This window comes from Pongo pygmaeus, chromosome 3, assembly GCF_028885625.2.
Source record: "Pongo pygmaeus isolate AG05252 chromosome 3, NHGRI_mPonPyg2-v2.0_pri, whole genome shotgun sequence".
In the NCBI taxonomy this organism is placed as follows: domain Eukaryota; kingdom Metazoa; phylum Chordata; class Mammalia; order Primates; family Hominidae; genus Pongo; species Pongo pygmaeus.
In genome coordinates, this window is record NC_072376.2 from 158,933,181 (window position 1) to 158,955,114 (window position 21,934).

At 42.0% G+C, this 21,934-nt stretch overlaps 1 long non-coding RNA gene across 1 annotated transcript; it reads right to left on the reverse strand.

Annotated features, from left to right (window-relative positions):
- Positions 1 to 7,196: 7,196 nt before the first annotated feature.
- Positions 7,197 to 12,041, reverse strand: LOC134739385 (uncharacterized). The gene is made up of 3 exons (XR_010125982.1): positions 11,823 to 12,041; positions 9,164 to 9,233; positions 7,197 to 8,973 (listed from the first exon to the last, which is right to left on the reverse strand). It is a non-coding gene; the product is annotated as an uncharacterized LOC134739385 (long non-coding RNA).
- Between the last annotated feature and the right edge of the window lie 9,893 nt (positions 12,042 to 21,934).

The window sequence follows — 21,934 nt, forward strand, 5'->3', positions numbered from 1 at the left end:
TTCAAGATTTTTAGCTTCGTTGCAATGCATTCGAACATCCTCCTTTAGCTTGGAGAAGTTTATTATTACTGACCTTCTGAAGCCTACTTCTGTTAACTCGCAAAGTCATTCTCCATTCAGGTTTGTTCCATTGCTGGCAAGGAGCTGCGGTCCTTTGGAGGAGAAGAGGTGCTCTGGTTTTTAGAATTTTCAGCTTTTCTGCTCTTGTTTCTCCCCATCGTTGCGGTTTTATCTACCTTTGGTCTTTGATGATGGTGACTGACAGATGGGGTTTTGGTGTGGATGTCCTTTTTGTTGATGTTGATGCTATTCCTTTCTCTTTGTTAGTTTTCCTTCTAATAGTCAGGTCCCTCAGCTGCAGGTCCGTTGGAGTTTGCTGGAGGTCCACTTCAGACCCTGTTTTCCTGGGTATCACCAGCAGAGGCTGCAGAACAGCAAATATTGCAGAACAGCAAATATTGCTGCCTGATCCTTCCTCTGGAAGCTTCATCTCAGAGGGGCACCCGACTGTATGAGATGTCAGTTGGCCCCTACTGGGAGGTGTCTCCCAGTTAGGCTACTCGGGGTCAGGTACCCCCTTGAGGAGGCAGTCTTTCCATTCTCAGAGCTCAAATACCATGCTGAGATAATCACTGCTCTCTTCAGAGCTGTCAGACAGGGACGTTTAAGACTGCAGAACTTTCTGCTGCCTTTTGTTCAGCTATGTCCTGCCCCCAGAGGTGGAGTCTACAGAGGCAGGCAGGCCTGGTTGAGCTGCGGTGGGCTCTACCCAGTTTGAGCTTCCTGGTCACTTTGTTTATCTACTCAAGCCTCAGCAATGGCGGACGCCCCTCCCCAAGTCTGGCCGCCTCCTTGCAGTTTGATCTTGGACTGCTGCTAGCAGTGAGCAAGGCTCTGTGGGCATGGGGCCTGCTGAGCCAAGTGCAGGATATAATCTCCTGGTGTGCCATTTGCTAAGACTGTTGGGAAAGCTCAGTATTTGGGTGGCAGTGTCCCGATTTTCCTGGTACGCTCTGTCATGGCTTCCCTTGGCTAGGAAAGGGAAATTCCCCAGCCCTTTGTGCTTCCCAGGTGAGACAACGCCCTGCCCTGCTTTGGCTCGCCCTCTGTGGGCTGCACTCGCTGTCCAACCAGTCCCAATGAGATGAACCAGGTACCTCAGTTGGAAATGCAGAAATCACCTCTTCTGCTTCGATCATGCTGGGAGCTGCAGACCTGAGCTGTTCCTATTCAGCCATTTTGGAACAGACCTCACAAATAGTACATGCTTGCAAAAATTTTCAGCTTGGAAGTATTAATGTCCTTTGGTCTCTCCTTCTACATCCCTCCCCCAAAAAACCCACTACCCAAGATTAACCACCTGCATCCATTTTCCATTGGTGCTATAATAAATTACCACAAACTTGGTGGCTTAAAAAAACAACACACACAACAAATTATTTAGTTCTAGAGGTCAGAAATCAGAAATGGGTCTCACTGGGCAAAACTCAAGGTGCTGGCAGGAATGAGTTCCCTTCTAGGGGCTCTAAGGGAGAATCTGTTTCCTTGCCTTTTCTTGCCCCTATGGTTGCCTGTATACCTCTGCTTGTGGCTTCCTTCCATCTTCAAACCTGGTAATGGGAGTCAAATCCTTCTCCTACTATACCACCCTGAAACTGACTCTTCTGCCTCTCTTTTTCACTTACAGGGACCCTTGCCATTACATTGAGCCCACCTGAATAATCTGGGCTAAGCTTCCCGTCTCAAGATTCTTAGTTTAACCATATCCACAAAGTTCCTTTTGCCATGTAAGGTAACATATCTAAAGATTCTAGAGATTAAGATGTGGACATATTTGAGGGGGCATTATTCTGCTTATCACACCAGCATTACATGTTTGGTGAGTATCTATGAAGAAGACTTTTTAGTATATATTCAGTTATATTTGCAATTTAACATGTTTTATCTAGCTACTTGGGAGTCTGAGGCAGGAGGATCTCTTGAGGCCAGGAGTTTGAAGCTGTAGTGTGTTATGGTCATGTCTGTGAATAGCCACTGCACTCCAGCTTGAGCAACATAATGAGTATCTGTCTCCAAAAAAATTTTCTAAATAATGTTTTAAAATTATCAGAATGAGATTTTATACTATTCTGCTGCTTGTTTGTTTTTACTTAGCAGTATATAATGCATAGCTTTCCACATTGGACAAGATAAATCTAGTAAGGTAATATTTTAAAGAAAGGCTTTCTTCTGAAATTTTGAGAAAATGTGTTTTTTTTTTTTCTGAAAAAAATAATAAGGGGGGAAAATAGAAACCAGGAATCCTGCCTTAGGCTAAATGAGGTGAAAAATCAAAGTGTGGGGCCGGGCACAGTGGCTCACACCAGTAATCCCAGCGCCTTGGGAGGCCGAGGCAGGAGAATCACTTGAGGTCAGGAGGTCGAGACTAGCCTTGCCAACATGGTGAAACCCTGCCTCTATTAAAAATACAGAAATTAGCTAGGCATGTTGGTGGGTGCCTGTAATCCCAGCTACTTGGGAGGCTGATGCAGGAGAATCGCTTGAACCTGGGAGGCGGAGGTTGCAGATCATGTCATTGGACTCCTGCCTGGAGGACAAGAGCAAAACTCTAGTCTCAAAAAAAAAAAAAAAGAGAAAGAAAAGAAAAGAAAAACGAAAGTGGGAAGTTCAAGAGAAGTAGTCCCAGCTCTTTGCATATTGCAGGTGAATGTGGTATTTTAGGAAGCGGTTAATATCCAGTTATGTTCTGCTTAGCTCTAGTGAAAATACTCTCATATGCTCACTGTAGTGGGCATTTGTGGTTATTTTACTGCTTAGTGTCTATTCCCCTTACCAACAGCATCCGATTTCCCTTAGAGCATTACACTCCCCAATGGATAACTTTTTGGGTGTGCCCTGCACCTCCTAGTGAAGAGAGGCCACGTGACCCAAGCTAGGCCAATCACCTACTGCCTCTTTTAAACCTAAAATTTGGAGACAATGACAAATAAATAACAGTTGACATTTCTACATCCTCAAAATTGCTCTAAAATGATTTTTAAAAGGGTGAGTAGTCAGCAAAATATAAAATAAAACCCCTAAAACCAACATTGAGCCCTGTCTTCAGAATTGTAACTAAAAATAGTTTTAAGAATTGTTGATTGGGTGCAGTGCCTCATGCCTATAATCCAAGTACTTTGGGAGGCCAAGGTGGGAGGATCGCTTGAGCCCAGGAGTTCAAGACCAGCCTGGGCAACATAGTGAAACCCCGTCTTACAAAAAATACAAAAAACAAAAATGAGCTGGGCCTGGTGGTGCATGCCTGCAGTTCCAGCTACTCGGGAGGCTGAGGTGGGAGAATCACTTGAGCCCAGGAGGTTGAGGTTGCAGTGAGTGGAGATTGCACCACTGCACTTCAGCCTGGGCAACAGAGTGAGACTGTCTTCAAAAAAACAAACAAACAAACAAACAAAAGAATTGTCAGTCTGCAGCATAATAGATAAGAGCTATTTTGTTGAGATCTCTCATTTTTATCATTGGGTAAAAAGGTGAGTGTATCCAGGGAATCACTTAGGCAATCCCAACGCATCTCGGCATTGGTAACCTGACATTACAATTTGGGAAGCTAAGGTTGTTATTGCACCTGAGCCATGGTGTGCACCTACCCCTGTACTCTCTAGCCAGACCAGCTGAGTTGAACAGCTTTAGTCAATATCTGAGCTGGGTGGGGCTGGGCGAAAGAGCAATAGGTGAAAACAATCCCAGCAAGATGCCATCTCTTCTTTAGAAATCAATTACTGAGATATCAAAAAGGAAAAGCAACAGAATGCTTTGCCTAATTAAGCAGTTGAGTTTGTAAGTATTTGATAAAACAGCAAAAGTAAAAGCAGCACATATATCAGAGCTCTTGGTTGTAAACAGTGGAAACCCAAGGTGGCTTACTTTGAGCTCCATGGAGGAATACGGAGAAAGATACAAGAGGTGCTCCCAGAAAGCTTGTGAAGGGAACAACCAAACCCCAGAAGACAGGGTGCACAGAGTTGGGCAGTGGGATTCTCCAACTCTAGAACTGAGGACTTTACACTTGGTATCACCTGTCCCTACAATTTGGCTTCATTCTTCTATACCAGCTGTCTCCATGGGGTGGAGTTACATGGCTGCTTCTAGACATCATCATTAGCAAAGAAAGCTCTTCTTCCCTGTGGAGCTACACTTCAGAATCCTGGTGAAGGCCTCTGATTGGTTTACCTTTCATAGCCTCTTAGAATAATCACTAAAGACAGTGCATGATGCATGGTAATTAACCACATTCCTGCCCTTTGACTGGAACAGAGAGATCAGGAGTCCATAATTAGAAGTTCACACTAGAAACATGTGATTGAAATGGAGAAAGGTAGATGAAAACAATCCATGTTCAACAAAGCCTGTATATGGAGTCAAATATGCCATATTTGGGTATTCATAAGCCTATGGGAAGAAAGAATCTGGGTATCATTTGATTTCACAAACTAACATCCCATCAAAAGTGAAAACAAAACAGGATTTATTCAACAAATATTTAATGGCTTAAAATGAACAAAGCTTGTTTATTTCTGATTTTTGATCACTCATTGGCTTTTTCAGGATGCCACTGATATTTTTGTCTCTGTGAATGTGGAGGTCTTTCTAAAATTTGTCTTAGTAATATCCCTCCTGGAGGGTTTCCTAATATATGCAGGAGATAAAGAATTACTATATACTTGCCCCCAGCGTGGATTTCTTCATAAGCTGCATTACAAAGGGAATACTGCATGCATTACCAAAGTTAAAATGCATGAGTCTGTAGAGCTGCACTTTGAAAATATTTAAAATACTAAAAGATGTGTGCATGTATGTCTGAATGCAAATGTGTGTGTATGTGTATTTGTGTATGTGAAAACTCTGTTGTAAAATGAAAAATTAATGGTTGAGTAACCGAGATAGTTCAACAACTTTTAAAGGATAAAACATATACCTGTTAAATTTGACTCATGACGTTTATTTTGCCTGCATGGTGAAAATGTTGATTTCATTAGTCATAGTAGTTGGCCAATGACAGCTATTTCAATATAATCCTTGGATAGTTGACAGCCCTACCAACCATTTCTACAGTTATGAAAATATTCCTCTTCATAACGTGTTAGGAAGTATTACTGCGTTTTTTAAAAGTTCAATTTCTTCATTTTTCTTAAGCTAGTGAAAGTACTTTTTAAAATTGGTCTTCACATTTTTGCTGCAGTTATCACTATAAATATGTATTATTTTGGCCTATCAGCGGAAATCATATTACTTTTGTCAAGAAAATTACTAGTAATACTTGTAGCAAATAAGACATAAATGTAGATAGGCAAACTTACCATCTTTGTTTGGGTTCCCCAGAATGCAGAGTGAGATAAAGATTTGATTACAGATAGTTTATTTGGTGATCCCAGGGACTTCATGGGATGGAGTAGGGAAAGGGAGAGAAAGAAAGGAGAAAAGTAAAAAGGGGGTGCCTTAATGAGTAGGTTCCATTTTTCCTAAGCAACTGGAGCTCACTTCCTCTGGGGAGCCTCTGAGAAACCGGAAAGAATGTATCTCAGAAGGAATTCACTATTCTGACTCTTGAACCTTGTTGATTAAAGGTTGACCTTTGAGGCATTATGCCCTTAGTACTTGCAGGCTACTCACACTGTGAGCTGAGAAGGGCCTCAGCAGAGAAGCAGAGAGTTATGGCACTCGTGGTAGGAAGATGGCAGTGTGTATAGACATGTTTGCAAGCTGCCGGGGAGCTAACAGGTGAGCTGGGGGCCATGGGCAGGGTATCAATAGTGACTACCATGTTCATTCCTTGCTCTCAGCAGATCCTCTCATGCCCACCCTGAGTTTGCTCTGTTACTGACATTTCAGAGTTGTAGCTGGCTGCAATCTCCAAAAATGACTGAAAATAGAAGAATATATGGAACAAGTCACAATCTTCACTGCTGCAGCTGGTCCCAAGGCTATAATCTATACTCATCACCTCTCTCCAATTCTACTTCTTCTAGATTTCCTGAATCCTTGGCTAGCACTTCCACTAGTCATCACTGTTTGCTCAGTGAATGACCAGACCTTCATCTCTGAGTGGCTGGGCCTTGATTACCTTGTCCTTGTGAGGACATGGCTACTTCAATGGCTTCTCTGCTATTATCGCCAGACAGAGAAGCACTAAGGGGAGCCTGAGTGATTCCCCCAAGTTCTAGACATCTTCCTCTCTGGGCCCATTATGTAGCAGCAACTCCAACTCTTCAAGATAATTAGTCAGGTATCCCTGCCAGTATAGTACTCCCATTTTTGCCTGCTGACCTGTCAGTATGGAGATGCCCAAATCCTCAGATGGCACTGCATTGATGCAGTGGAATGCTTACTGTCTCCCTCTGTACACACACCCTGAGACCAAGGCTTTTAATCAGGAAGAGACTAAAGTTGTAAGAATTAAAAACATAATTTCCACTAATGGGTCAAAGGGAGTGTGTTTAAGTCAGTCCTACTTGTATCCTTTAATTATCATTCCTGTGTATTCCAAATGCTGGGAAAACAGCACAGTGATTGCTTATGGTGATCACTGGTTCAACAAACATGCTGTATCCTCGAGGACAATGACCTAGCCATGCAAGGTGCAATTCCTAAGCCAATGCCTTTTTAAGCCTTTAAAAGGCTATTCAGATACTCTCTCAGACCCCCTCAAAGCCAATAGTCTTCTGAGACAATAGATCAGAACATTATTCTCATGGGTAGTATTTATTATTATTATTATTTTTTGCCTCAGGAATTCAAAGCAGCTCACCAAGTGCTGTGCCTCTCTCTTAGTGGTAGGAAATGCAAAGTATTCTTTTGAGTAGGGTGTCTCAACATACTCCTGGATCTTTGGGCCCCTAAAATATTCCCTGATGTGGCAGACTTCCAAAACTTTGTAGGGCTTATCTCTCATTCCTTCAGCATGAAGTATTTAAAACCAGTATACTTGCTCCTTCTAAAAACCAAGTTCAGTTATTATTTTCTCATTAATATAATGGGCCAGGATGATGTTCTATAGAATGTCAAGATGATCAAGGTCACTGAAGACTATACTGTAACAGAAACGAGGATCACCGACCAAATTCCTAGGGCCAGGTGGTGAATGATAAAGAGAATGCATTCAACAAAAACAACAATCTTTGGCACTTAGCGTGAGACTATTGAAAAAGTGGTTTGCATTCACAAGAGAAAGACAGAAGTGCACATTCACTATCAATATGAAGGATCTTGCTAAAGCAACCAGCTTACTTGCTCTTCATGTGGCTTTACTTTCTTCCAGCATGGCAGCCTCAAGGTAGTGGTCTTCTTATGTAGTAGCTCAATCCCACAGAGGCAAATGCCCCCAGGAACAAGGCAGAAGCTGCATCACCTTTTATGACTTAGCTGTAAGAATCACACAGCACCACTTCTGTATATTACAGGTCAAAGCAAGTAAAGTCCAGCTTTGATTCAAGGGCATTGAAATTAGATTTCATCTCTTGGTAGCGGAGTGACAAGTTTGCATTGTAGAAGAGCATTTGGGATGAGAGACATGGTTGCAGCCTTCTTTAGAAAATACAATCTGTCACATCTCTCACAGCAAGAACTGTGCTACCCTGCTCAGGGCATGCTGAGACTTGTTCTCAGTTTTTGGAATAGAGGCAATGAGGGCAGGCAGTAGCAGACCTTGAAGTAATCTTGGAGGTGTCTGCTTCAGAGGAGGATTGTGTAGAGTCTCTAGGCAATGGTAAGCTGTTCTGTTCAAGTAACAGGGTGCAGGATACTCCTGCTAGCCGGGGTTGTTCAGGGAATCTAGGGGTTCAAGGTTATCTAGCACATCTATCCAGATGCCTGCCTGCATCCCAGTAGTTTTTAAGGACCATTTCCTTCCTCTAGGGCTTTGACTTTTGCATGAGAGGCCTGCCTGGACTGTGTCTTTAATCTGCTCTGTAGTTCAATTCCTCTTGCAATGAACCCCTGAATGTCATTTTTTAAGAACAGCCTGTCCTCTGGTTGCAGGAAATGGGGGTCTCTTTAGATCCTCTCAAGGAGACCTTCTGGCTTTCATTGCTATGCTCTGAATGGATAGTTGGATGTTGTAAACCTATCTTTCTTTTTTTCCCAATTCTTCTAGGGGAGTTAACAAGAACAAGACAACTCTTCAATTCCTGTGATTATCACAGCCCTGTGTCTTTCAGGAGTTAGCACTATTGCATAAGGTAAGCATCTCCTTTCATCTTTACCTCATCCAAATACACCATGGGTCAATTGTGGGTATTGAAATTCTTCAAAGTGCCAGGGTTTGTCACCACCTTACTCACCACCATTAATGGGGTTTTTGTTGCCTCCATACCATTGAGAATATACTTTCTGTAGTCACTTCCAGTACCTATTATCTTAGTTTGAGTTCCTCCCAAATCAGACCTTGAGACAAAGCTTTGGATACAGGAGTTTATCTTGGAGAGTATCCCAGGGAGAACAAGTGAGTGAGTGTGCAAATTGAGAGAGGTGAAATGAAAATTGAATTGGTGAATGGGTTTTTACTGTGGGCAACTTTGGTTCAATCCCATTTGGGACCTCTGAGGAACCAAGCAGAATGCCTAATAATAGTCCCACCAAGGTATGGGACAGTTGCTATTAATCTACTGATCCTCATTCTTCCCCAGCAATTCCAGGATACCTTGTGAGTGTTGGGCAAGCTCTTGGTGTACTGGAGGAAATCCTTGGAGAAGCAGAATGAGGCAGGTGCTTGATGGGGGAAGCCATCAGCATCCTTAGGGAGTGTTCACTGCAGCTGCAGGTCAACTCAGAGTCAAAGGGACGTGAGGAAGGGCATCAAGATAGTCTACTACCTACTCCTCAGTAATTCAAATGAAAAAATCAGGAGGCGGTCCCTGTTAAACATTGTAGACTGAACACATGCGTTTATCACAACTCCATCCTGAAGCCTCTCTGAAATGACTGAAAAGGAATAAAAACAATCTTATAAAACCTGGAAGGATAAAGAGAACAGAAGAGGCAACAGCAGACAAGAGCTAGTAACAAAATGTTGGAAGACAGAAGGCAGACGGGTGAGTGGTAACGAAGTTAACAGAGCAGCAAGAAAGTTTGCTTTGCTGTGGAAAATATCAAAAAGCAAATGAATACCTACTGTACAACCCTGGAAAGGCTCAGAAACTGGAAATTGTTGTTACTTCTGTAGAAAGGGATGCAGGCTGGGGCTGAAAAAAATGGGACTGGAGATGACCCCTCAGAATCCTTTTCCTCTTCTGTACACCAACCAGCCCAGCAGGCAACTGCTTTAATTTCTAGAGAAATAGAGCCAGGGATTTTCAGACCCAGTGATACCATGTTTTGTAGAGGATAGGAGTAAGGCTGAAAAAGGATGATCAAGGTCAAGTCTATATGCCATATACTAATTAGTGAGACTCCCACCCTTTTTCCTTCACTTGCAATTAGGGCACTGGCAACTAGATTTATATTCCCTAGGCAGGGAATTAGAAGAGTCCCCTTTGACAAAACCAACTGATTGGAGAAAAGACTTATATACTGACATTTTAAGTCTCCCAATGAAATGACCAGGTGCCTGACTGATTGCTCTACAGTAAACAGTAGCAACTGACAAACAATGCAAATACACACAAAGCTTCCCATTCACTTTTTAAGTGCCTCATTCTTAAGTGTGAACCATCAAGTATCACCAGACATGTGAGGAAAGTCTCTAACATAAAATATTAAAGATTAAAATAAACAAACAAATGAATAAAGGCAACTTGGAGTAACAAAGAGTGCAATGAAAAGAACACTTAAACGTATTATTAAACGTAAAGATAAAATGTTACATCTGCAAAATAAGAATGTGTGGTTACATGAAAAAAGGAATATACAGAGCATAAGAAATCATTCTTGGTAAATGAAAATAGGGTAACAGAAATAACAGATTAAATAAAAGGGCTGGAAGGTAAGTCTTCAAGAAACTAAGTAAAAAGACAAAGGGATGGAAAAATGGAAGAGTCAAGTAAATCAGAGAATTGAACTAGGAGACCATCATTTACTAACAGGACTTTAAGAAAGACAAAATGTAGAAAACAGAGGGGAGAAATTATAAAAGAGAATTTTAAAACTTCCCTAGAACAGAAGGATAAGATTCTCCAGATTCATCAGGCTCATGAGAACAAGTTCAAGTGAAAACTCCAAGCTTATCCTCACTCTCTCCAATATGCCCTTGTAGATGCTGTCATGGAATTTCTGCCAACCGAACATGCTCTCAGTGCCTTGACTTCTTTTTCTTCAATTATTTAATTATTTTCCATCATTTCTTCAGCCAGCTTCTTTCTTCCCATTGCTTAGATCCTAGACCTTATCATTACCAATGACTGTACTGATATTAACTTGATAATCTCAACTTCAAGCTTCCTACTTTCTGACCATAACCACCGATTTTTCCTCTTAGGTTGGTGCAAAAGTAAGGGCAAAACAAACAAACAAACACAAAACCAAACAAACAAGAAAATTACTTTTGCACCAAGCTAATAGTTTATTCCCACTAACATCCCAATTCCTAAAATATTTCTGGTCCTTTGGGACTGAAAATTAGTTTATCTGAAACCACCACCTTTTCACTGTCCCACACTCACCTCGCGTCCTTACCCTGTGTAGATTCTACAGTCCATCAGTATAAATTCCCTTGCATACACTTTCAACTCTCTTGCCCTTCTCTCCTTTCATTGTATTTTCTTGAAAAGGACCCAATCCTGGCTTAATTCGATTCCCCGCACATGGTGTTTGCACATGCATGCAGCTTAAGATGGCAGGAGAAAATCCGCATCCAAACCAGGCAGTCCTGTTTTAAACTCGTTATCACTCACCTCCGGTGAGACTTTTGTGCTAGTCAGCAATCCTACTACATCCTCCTAGTCTATGTACTGCTCCATTCTCCTTGTTTAGTTCCTCTCCCACCCTCCTAAATGACTATTTTGTATCTTTTCCTACAATATCTCCTTTTCCACCCTCATTTCAAGTTCATGCCCTTACCTCCAAATTCACTAAGAAAATTAAAGCAACCTGAAAATGTCCCTGCTCATTCCCATCACCACATTCACTTGCATCTGTTAGTGCACCCTGCGTGCTACAGGACACACATGTTCCATCCCCTGAGCTAATACGATCCCTCTACTTATAGTCTTAGTTTCTTCCCCTTCCTTGAAAGTTTTAGTGATTGTACTTTGTCCCTTCTTTGCCTGTCTTTTATCAGTTTTTTCCTCCTCTCTTGGATCACTCTCACCAGCAAGCAAATGTGCTATATTGTCTTTCACTGGAAAAATGAAAATCTTTTCCTTATATCATATCTCGACTTCGCTTCAGGACAAAATTTAAAGGACTGACTACATTCACTGCCTCTAAGACCACTCCTCCAATTCCCTTTGAACTCACTTCAGTCATGTTTTCACTCTCACAGGTTGAGCTAGTCAAAAATCACTGATGACCTCCATGTTGCTAAGTCTCAGTCCTTATCTTACTTAATCAGTCAGCAGTTGATCATTCCCTTCTTCTTGAGACAGTCTCTTGGCTTGCTTTCTACCTCCCTGACTACTCCTTCTCAATCTCCTTCGTGGATTCTTCCTCTGATCTTTAATCTTTAATATATGGGCATGCCTCAGATCTCAACCCTCAGACCTCTTTTTTTTCTATGTTCACTAACTCCTCTGCCACCTCACTTGTTTTGTCAATATTTATAGGCTGATGACTTCAAAGCTTATATATCTAGCGAACACCCCTCTCCTTAACCCCAGACTCCCATATCCAGCTACCTGTTTGAGACCTCCAAGCAGAGGTCTAATAGGTATCTCAAACTGCAATGTTCAAAACAGCTTCTGCTCTTCAGAGACGTCTCTATTTCAGCAATTCCTTCCTTCCATTTGTTCAGGATAAAAACATCGGTGTCATATTTAATTAACTCCTCTCTTCCTTTATCCTATATCATCATCATATTCTTTACAATCATTGGCGTATCCTGTTGGTTTCACATTAAACAAAAAAGCAGAAATGGAACACTTTTCAACACTTTCAACATCACTAACTGGAACCCCACTAGCTGGGTACAAGCCCATTATCACTTGCTTGACTTACTGCAATCACCTCCTAACTGGTCTTCCTCCTGCTGCCTTAGCCCACCAGTTTATTCTCAACACAGCAGCCAGTCTGATGCTTTAAACATATGATTTAGATCATGACACTTCTCTGCTCAAAACCCTTCACTGGCTCCCTAGCTTATTCAGGATAAAAGCCAGATCCTTATAAAAAGCCTCCAAAGCTTGATATAATCTGGCCACAGACTACTTCTTGCAATCCACATCTTACCTCTCTCCCCCTCACAAACCCTGGTCCAGCTTACCCAGACCATCTGTTCCTCCACAATGCCAGGCTTGCTTCTGCCCCACCCCAGGCTCTTTGCACTGGACATCCATGATCTGGAGTGCTCTTACCTCAGCAGCCTGTTCCTTCACTTCCCTGAGGTATTTTCTTATACTTCAAGTAAGGAAACAAAATAGCAGTGCCTTTAAAAATTTAAAAATTTGCTGGAAAATATTTCTAATCTATAATTCTCTTCATATCTAGATTATCAATCAAGCTTGAGGGTAGAAATTGCATTTTACGTCATGCAAGGTCTCTACAAATTTCCCTTCAATTTCTTTTTCAGGAAGCTCCTGGAGGATGTGCTCCACCAATATGACATAATAACCCAAGAAAGAGGAAACGGAGCATCCAACACGGAAGAGAGGCAAGGGGAATTCCCAGGGTGATGGTGACAGGAAGTCCTGGGGCCATAGCTGTGCAGCCAGCCTAGCAGGAGGGCAGCAGGTGCAGGAGGAAGGTAGTCAAGGGTAAAGAATAACACTGAGAGATTGCCTGATGCATTTGGTCATGTGAAGGAGACTGATACAGTTTTATAGAGCTTGGAGCTGATATGTGAGAGTCACATAGAAAAGTAGTGGGGTGGTTTTCTGTAGGAAACAAAACAATTAGACAACAAAAGATAAAACATGATCACATGCCCCAACTGTTAACAATATTTTCATGGTCATAAGAATGACTTCAACCAAAATTGTGTAATAACTCTATTGGGACCATGTAAGGAGTACAGATGCTCCTTCATTTATGATTGGGTTACATCCCAATAAAACCATCATTAATTAGAAAATATTGTAAGTCAAAAGTGCATTTAATACACTAACCTACCAGACATCATAGCTTATTCTAGCCCGGCCTACCTTAAATGTGCTCAGAACACCTACATTAGCCTACAGTTGGGAAAATTACCTAACACAAAGCTTATTTTACAATAAAGTGGTGAATTTCTCATATAATCTATTGAATACTGTACTGAATGTGAAAAACAGAACGATTGTATAGGTACTTGAAATATGGTTTCTACTGAAATGTGTATTGCTTTCACACCATCATAAAGCAGAACAATTTAAAGTCAAACCATCATAAGTTGGGAATCATCTGTATAGTGTGCAAGGGGGAGGGAGTAGAAAGAAAGCTGGAGACTCAACTTCCAGATTAGAAAGCTAATACATTATGTCTAAAGGCTTAAAGATCGAGGCATAGCAATGCAATAATGTTATTTAAGAATATGAAGGTAAATATAGAAGTGATGGCTGAAAGATTTGAAAATGTTTCCTCTGGGAGCAGAAATCAGGATAGAGAGGGGATTTTTTTTCTCTTTTAAATTAAAGACTTATAATGATTGACTTTTGTAAACTAAGTACATGAATTTCTTTGCTAAAATTAAAATAAAATCAGAAATAAATAGAAAGAAAAGTTCTCCAAACTACAATAAAAAAGGAAGTCATGAATCATACTTAATTTAACTGATATGTAAGTGGTATAAATTGCTCATACAGAAAAAACAAAAAAATTATTTTCAATGTGTTCTAACCCTGTGAACATCTTCTAATGTGTTCTACCTATATTTCTCTTTCCTTCTCTCTTTCCTTCCTTCCTCCTTCTTCATTCCTTCCTTGGCTTTGCTTTTCTTTTCTTCTTTCTCTTTCTCTCCCCTTTGTTTCTTTCTTTGTTTCTCTCTTTCTTTCTCTCTCTCTTTCTTTCTCTTTCTTTCTTTCTCTCTCTCTCTCTCTTTCTTTCTTTCTTTCTTTCTTTCTTCTTTTTTTGAGACAGGGTCTAACTTTGTCACCCAGGCTGGGGCTCAGTGGCATCATTATAACTCACTGCAGCCTCGACCTCCTAGACTTAAGCGATCCTTCTCCCTCAGCTCTCTGGGTATCTGGGACCACAGGTATGCACCACCACACCCAGATAATTTAATATTTATTTATTTATTTATTTATTTATTTATTTTGGTAGAGACAGGATCACCCTATGTTGCCTAGGCGGGTCTCAAACGCCTAGGCTCAAGCAATCAGTCCTCTTTAGCCTCCCAAAGTGGTGGGATTACAGATGAGAGCCAACGTGCCCAGCCCCTCCTTTCTTCTAGGAAGTGCATCACCTTCGTTTTACAAATTTGCTCCTTTTGCATTTGGGTTTATCTGTGGTAGTATCCCATCTCCTATACATAGGGGTTGGCATATGATTCCATCAAGCCAGTCTGAGTCCCGTTTTGAAAGTTTTTGAATTGAATAGAGGAATGGAGCTTTGTGAAAGCAATCCCAGAGCTGTCAGCAGGTATGTCTTCTGTGTGAAAAATCCTGTCTGCAGTAGATAGTAGGCAACAATGACTCAGACACAGAAATCTGTGGAAGAAATAAAGAACGAATTTGAGAGTGGGAGAGAAACCAAGAACTGACAGCATTCAGGTTTCTGGTTCTGGTTGTCCCCAGCTACTTCCTTGCATTTCTAGCTCATGAGCCAAGAAGCCCTGCTTTTCTGCTCATGCTGTTTCAGGTTGCATTTATAGCAACTTCTAAAAGCACAATGTACATGTGTGTCAAAGGCAGCACTACAACACACCTTTATTGTTCCCCTACTAAGTGTGGGGCACTAAGTGCTTGACACTGGGTCCATCCTCAAAGAATTAGAGAAATCAGGACACAAAGACAAATGGAATCTTGAGGAGCCTCAAGTGCAAGAGGAGCCACGTAAATAATGAGTGCATTCAGAGGGAGGAACAGTAATGGAGGAGTAGGGAACCTGATTAGAAAAGGAGGTGGCCTTGGAAGGGAGAGGAGAGAAACAGGAAGTGTATTCTAGGCAGGGAGAAAATGAGAGCTGGGGTTGCAAACTCAAAAGCTTACTAGTGCTGCAGGGCAGGGTGGCTCATGCTTATAGTCCCAGCTACTTAGAAGGCTGAGAAGGATGATCGCTTGAGCCCAGGAGTTTGAGGCTGTAGTGAGCTATAATCGTGCCACTGCACTCCAGCCTGGGAAACAGAGTGAGACCCTGTCTCCAAAAAAGAAAAAAGAAAAGAAATTTAAAAGCTTACTAGAGCCATGCATCACATGAGTCAGGCTGGGGTGGTTGTGGGGAGCACGTGTTCCATTTGCACAGGGTTCCTGTGCTCAACAATGAATGCTGCCAGGGGAGGGCCCAGTCTTACCAGGTCTTCCAATTTTTCAGGAAAAGTGAGAAATCTAAATTTTGTTGTGAAATTGGTGATGTTCAAATGTTGACAAGAATTTGTAAAAATCAAAACACTATATGAGCCAAACATACCACGTCTATTGGCTGGCTCTGGGTAGTGGTCCTTTGGTGAAAGACTGATGCTGTAAGCAAAGACAGGGCAGAGGAAACATGTGATTGTGTTTCTAAAAAGGAGACTGGGAGCAGACGGTTGTATTGAAGAATAGTAGAAAAGTTTGGAGAGTCAGATGGGGGCTTTGAGCCCTGTTAACAGGTTATTCAAGAGACATGTGTGCAGAGAAATATTTTAGGAAGATATATTTGGTAGCTGGGTGAAGGATGAGTCAGACATGGAAAAGACTAGAATACTGTTTTATTTAAAGACATGATTTTAAGGGTTTGGTACTTTTGTGGTTTTTTTAAACTGTAAAATGGGGTCAAAGTTATTCTCATGTGAAGCTGTAAGGTTTTCCTCCTTTAAGTCTGAAGCAGAACTGATCTTTCTGTTAACCTCCTGACAGAGCAATATTAGAACAACAGGGGACTCAGTGGGGAGATGGAAGGGAAGGCTTTCACTATGCAACACTTGGAGTAGAGTCTAACCACATTCTTGCTGGACATTGCTATACTCTCCCCCAAAGTCTCTTTGATCTCCATCCACTGAGTCTCCTTCCCTCTCAACTCTATCCCCCACTATCACTACCTATTTAATCCTCCCCACCAGTGAAGTTGCAGCAGCCATGGAGCTGAGCCATCTAAATGCCCCTTCCAAAGTAAATCTGCCATAAGTTCAGTCAGCCTTCAGTCTCGAGCTGTAGTACCTTTGGGATTTGCCATAGGGTGCACACCGAGGTCATGCTCCCCATGGGCTGTTCCCAGTCAATAACTGAGCAGGCAGGGGTACTAGAGCTCATCATTTTTGCCCAGCATGGGACTCTTCTAATGGCCAATATTTACTCTGAGGTTCCCCATTGTGCTGGCTGATTTTCTCAGACTGCACTTCAGTTGGAGCTTCTTCTTACCCAACCCTTCTTCCTTCCTCATTTCCTTTCACAGATGTCAGAGCCACATCATGGTCTGACGATTTGCACTACCTACTTCTGCTCCCTCATCCCTTTACCTTTCACAGGTGTTTTGTCCAATACATTTTTTGCCCTTCTAATTCCATCTTGGCATCTGCTTCCCAGAGGACCGAACTGGAACCAGGATTAATCCAAGAAGGCAGGTAGTCAAAGAGATTTGGGGACTGGATCACTCACTTTCTGGCTAGTAAGGAAGATCTCCTCTGGAATGGAATGTGGGGCATGGATAATCTTTGGCACAAGATGGTGGCCTAATTGCTAAAACTTTCATTGGTGGTGATTCGGGAAATCAGGCCTTCAAAAATTATGAGGGGAACAGTGTGTACAAGGATAATGGACTTGATGGGATTTTACTAATTTATTTTATGCTCTGCAAAGGGATTATGACAAATGAACACTGAAAACTATGTGTGAAAAACCAAAAGCCATTTTAAAAAATGGGAAGACCTGACAGATGCCAAATATTGGGAGGAGGCTTGAATAGCTCCCAAACAAGAGATATGGATGGCAAATAGGCACATGGAAAGATGCTCAATATCATGAATAATTAGAAAAATGCAAAATCGAATAAAATATCACCATATATGTATTATAGATTTGATGGCAAAAATTAAAACTACAGATAGCACAAAGTCCTGACAAAGATGTGTAACAAATGTAACTCTCATAGATCACTGGTAGGAATGCAAAATGGTACAGCCATTTTGTCAAACAGTTTGGCAGTATTTTTAAATTATCTGAAACATACACATTATCATGTAACCCAACAATCCCATTCCTGGCTATTTACTCAGGATAAATGAAAGCATAGCTTCACACAAAGACCTGAATGTGAAAGTTTACACAAGTTTTATTCATAATTACCCAAACCTGGAACAACCCAAATGTCCACCTAATGAGGAATGGATAAACAAATTGTGATGCATCTATACTATTAAAAACAAAAGGGAATGAACTACTGATGCATGCAGCAACATGAATGACTCTCAAATGTGTTAAAATGAAAAGAGGCAGGTGCAAAAGACCTCATGAATGATTCTATTTATGTGATACTTTTAAAACGTCACAGGGACAGAAATCAGAACCGTGGTTGCTGGGGGCTGGGGTTGGCAAGAAGATTAATTACAAAGGAGCAACATGAAGGAATTTTTTGGGGTGATGCTTATGTTCCTTATCTCAACTGTGGTGGTTGTTACACTAATATATACATTTTTCAAAAACTGATCAAACTATACATCTAAATTTTACTATATGTAGATTTTATCTTAATAAAACTGTGTTTAAAAAATAAGTATGAAAGACAAAGGTCCTTCTTGGTAGCTTTCAAAGCATCTCTTGTCTTCAGCAGTGCAAAGTGGACATAGCTGAGGTATAAAGTCAACACTTAATAGAGTTGCAGAACTACATAGACAATGAATGGTTAGCCAAGGCAGGTCTGCTATGCTAAGGTCAGGGCCCTAGCTGAGAAAAGCAGGGACCCTGAAACATGGAATATGGACATCTGGGTGAAGGACCCCTGAAGACAGTGGCCCTGCAAACTCCCAAGCCATTAGAGGCTGCAGAAGTGTCCCATCTCCCACAAGTTTAGAGCTTTGCCCAGAAAAGAGGACACTGCAGAGGCCTCTTTTCTTCAACACAACAAGAGTCTCCTCAGTTTACTACCTCTTTTCTTAGTGCCAGATGGATAAACGTGGTTAAACCCCAGCACCCCACTTCTGAGGACATGCTGTGCCTGATAAGGGAAGAAAAAGATTACATCCCCAAAAGGCTGGAAGAATTAGCCACCACAGACTGGCAGAAGCCAAGGGAAGTACTCCCGGGATTTGATGTTGAGGGTGTTTGATCAAAGAGGCCAGGATATAAGACTGGAAAAGCAAGACTTTGTAGTCTTGGGACACTATGGGACATTGGATTTAACACCCTGTCAAGGATCTTAGGAGATAGGCAAATTTACAGCTGGGTGGTTCTTGGAAACTTGAAGAAAGTGATGACCCTGCCAGAAAGCATTTTCCAAGGAAGAGGCACTGAATAAGCAAGTAGACAAAAATGACTTGGGCAGCCAATATTATCTGGGCTTTGTCATTGGCTACCCCAGAATTAGCATGACCTGCACGTGAATGAAGCTGCCATGGAAGCAGAGATGGGTCCAACAGCATGAACTCCCATGATCTAGCTATGGCTGCCTCCAAATGTCCGATCTTCCAACAATGGATACCAATACTGATCCTGCAATATGGCGCTATCTCTTGAGGAAACCAAATTGTCATTTGGTGGCAAGTTGACTACATTAGGTCCCTTTTATCATGGGAGGTTCAGTGATTAATTCTCATTAGAATAGGGCGCTATACTGGTAAAAGTTTGCATTTCTTGCCTTCGGAGCCTCAGCCTGCTAAGCTTCCTATTTGAGAGTTTATGGAATGTCTCTTCCACGGGCATGGAATCCCACATAACATAACATCTAACAGGATACCTACTTCACACTAAAGGAAACCCGTGACCATGGGGCCAACTTGTTCTACCACAAGCCACATCATCCAGAAGCAGCCAGCCTCAAAGAGCACTGGAATAACCTTCTAATGGCCCAACTTCAGCACCAGCACAGACACAATACTCTGTAAGAGTGGGTATCATTCTCCAGGATGCAGTATATGCGCTGAACCAGAGACTTGTGGAGGTCTGTCCTCAGGTATGGAGCTGTGTCCCCATTGAGAAGTATGCACGGACCCAGGAACCAAGGGGCAGGAATACCTTCCTTTCTACTATCTTTTCATCCATTCCAATGACTCACAGGGGTCATTTCACTTCATGGCTGGACAACTGTGGGGGCTGTAGGGTTAGAGCTCCTGGTCCTCAAAGTGGGTGCACTCTAGCCAGGCAGAAAAGCCAGAGTTCCATTAAACACAAAATTAAGGCAGCCTTCCAGGGCACCTTGGGCTCTTTGTGTCCAGAGACCAGCAAGTTAGAAGAGAAATGACCATCCTGGTAGGAGTAATTGATCTTGATCAGCAAGAGGAGGTAAGAACATTTTTATATAATGGACAGAGTCATTGCATACATATAGAGCTCAGGTAACCTACTTGGGTGCCTCTTAGTAGTCCCATGCCCACTTGTAGTGTGAAGGGACTCCCTTGTATAGCAACTTTGGCCAGAGATTACTCAGGGCTCAGCCCCTGCAGTAATGTGATCTGGAACACATCACCAAATAAACCTCCAAGACTTGCAGAGGTAATAGCCAAGGGTAAAGGGTAGTTGGAATAAACAGTGGAGAAGAGAGAAAATGAGTGCCAGTTGCAACTCCAAAACTAATCACAGTGATGGGGGCTGAGGTTCATCTGATCTCCCTCTTCTGAGCTTATCCTCAGGAAGCAAAGCTCACAGTAACTGTGGAGGAGCAGCTCCCTGATCATGCACGGAGAGGTAGCTCACACAGGGTGAACTGCAGTGGTCCTGGATTTGTGCCATTCAGAACATTCAGAACTCCCTTCAAGAGAGAGCTTGTTGCGAAGAGTGTAGTTAGCTGACAGCCTCCAGCTGCAGAAACTTGTGGACCCTGTGCAACATGCACGCATACTCACACACTGAAACCATGTTCTCTTAAAAGACTGAGCATGGTGGGGATACTAGAGCCCGGCCATTCCTGCCCAACGCAGGACTCCTCTCACAGGAACTCCTTGCTCTGTGGTTTCTTCTTGAGCAGGCTGACTTTCTGAGAGCTGTACCACAGTGAGAGGGTGAGGGTAGGCTCTTCTCACCCTTCTCTCCTTCCTTCTCACAGTCTAAAGGGTTTCCCTGCCTGCTCTCGCTCCTTTGGTTTCCTCCCTCCCTTCCTTCCTTCATTCCTTCCTTCCTTCCCTCCCTCCTTTCTTTCCTTTCCCTTCCTTTCCCTTTCTTTCATTCTCTTTCTTTTTTCTTTCCTTTCCTTTCTCCCTTTCTTTCTTTCTTTTTCTTTCTTTCTTTCTTTCTTTCTTTCTTTCTTTCTTTCTTCTTTCTTTCTTCTCTTTCTTTCTTCTCTTTCTTTCATCTTTCTTTCTTCTTTTCCCTTTCCCTCCCTCCTTCCTTCTCTTTCTCTCTCTCTTTCCTTCTCTCTTTTCTTTCTTTCTTTCTTTCTTTCTTTCTCTTTCTTTCTTTCTTTCTTTCTTTCTTTCTTTCTTTCTTTCTTTCTTTCTTTCTTTCTTTCTTTTCTTCTCTCTCTCTCTCTCTGTCTCTCTATCTCTTTTTTTCTTGATGGAGTCTTGCTCTTATGCCAGACAGGAGTGCAGTGGTGTGATCCCAGCTCACTGCAACCTCCGCCTCCTGGGTTCAAGTGATTCTCCTGCCTCAGCCTCCTGAGTAGCTGAAACTACAGGTGCATGCCACCACGCCCTCCCAGCTAATTTTTGTATTTTTAGTAGAGACGGGGTTTCACCATGTTGGCCAGGATGATCTCCATCTCTTGACCTCGTGATCTGCCTGCCTCAGCCTCCCAAAGTGCAGGGATTACAGGCGTGAGCCACTGCAGCCAGCTGTGTGTTATTAATCCTATCTTGACCTCTGCTTCCCAGAGGGAGAAGCACCCAGAGGGACAATTACGCTTTCTTATGCCTGATCCTAATGGGAGCACAGCTTCTGTGCAAGCAGCCACACAAAGAAACTGACTTCTCTCTTGCAGTGATGGTTCTGATTACGCTACTAAAATTCAAGGCAAAATTTAATATTCCTTCACATTTTAATGCCCAGAACACTTAAATTATTAAAATTGGGGGGAAAAGTCAATTTACAGAAATATAATTATTTATATTTTAGCAAAGCACTGTTCCACAAAGTGAGTGCATACACAATGCATCTGCTCAAGAACATTCCAAGAGATCCCCAATCAGGTTTTAATCTATTTCTTCAGGTCTCTTCAAGTTTTGCTATTTCCACAACTCCTTATTCTAAAACTTGCAAGTCAATTTTTCAGCCCTATAACATGTTAAGAAAATTTCACATTTTCATCGACTGAAAAGGAAAGTACCGTTATATAAAAGATGAATAAGCTGACAGTTTTGGAGGGGCTGGCATCATTATATTTAAATGGTTTCAAGTGTTTTAATTTCATCCACCATCAGATTTTATGCAAATAGAAAGTAAGGTCTGTGCCTTTTCGTGTATCCTTCTGGGCCCCAGGAATTCTGCCTGTGCTTAACAAGTTCTCAGTAAATAACTAGTTCATTGAATCTCTCCCCATCCTCTCCTTTCTTGGACCACCACTCTAGGATAATGGTCATTATACCTCTTAA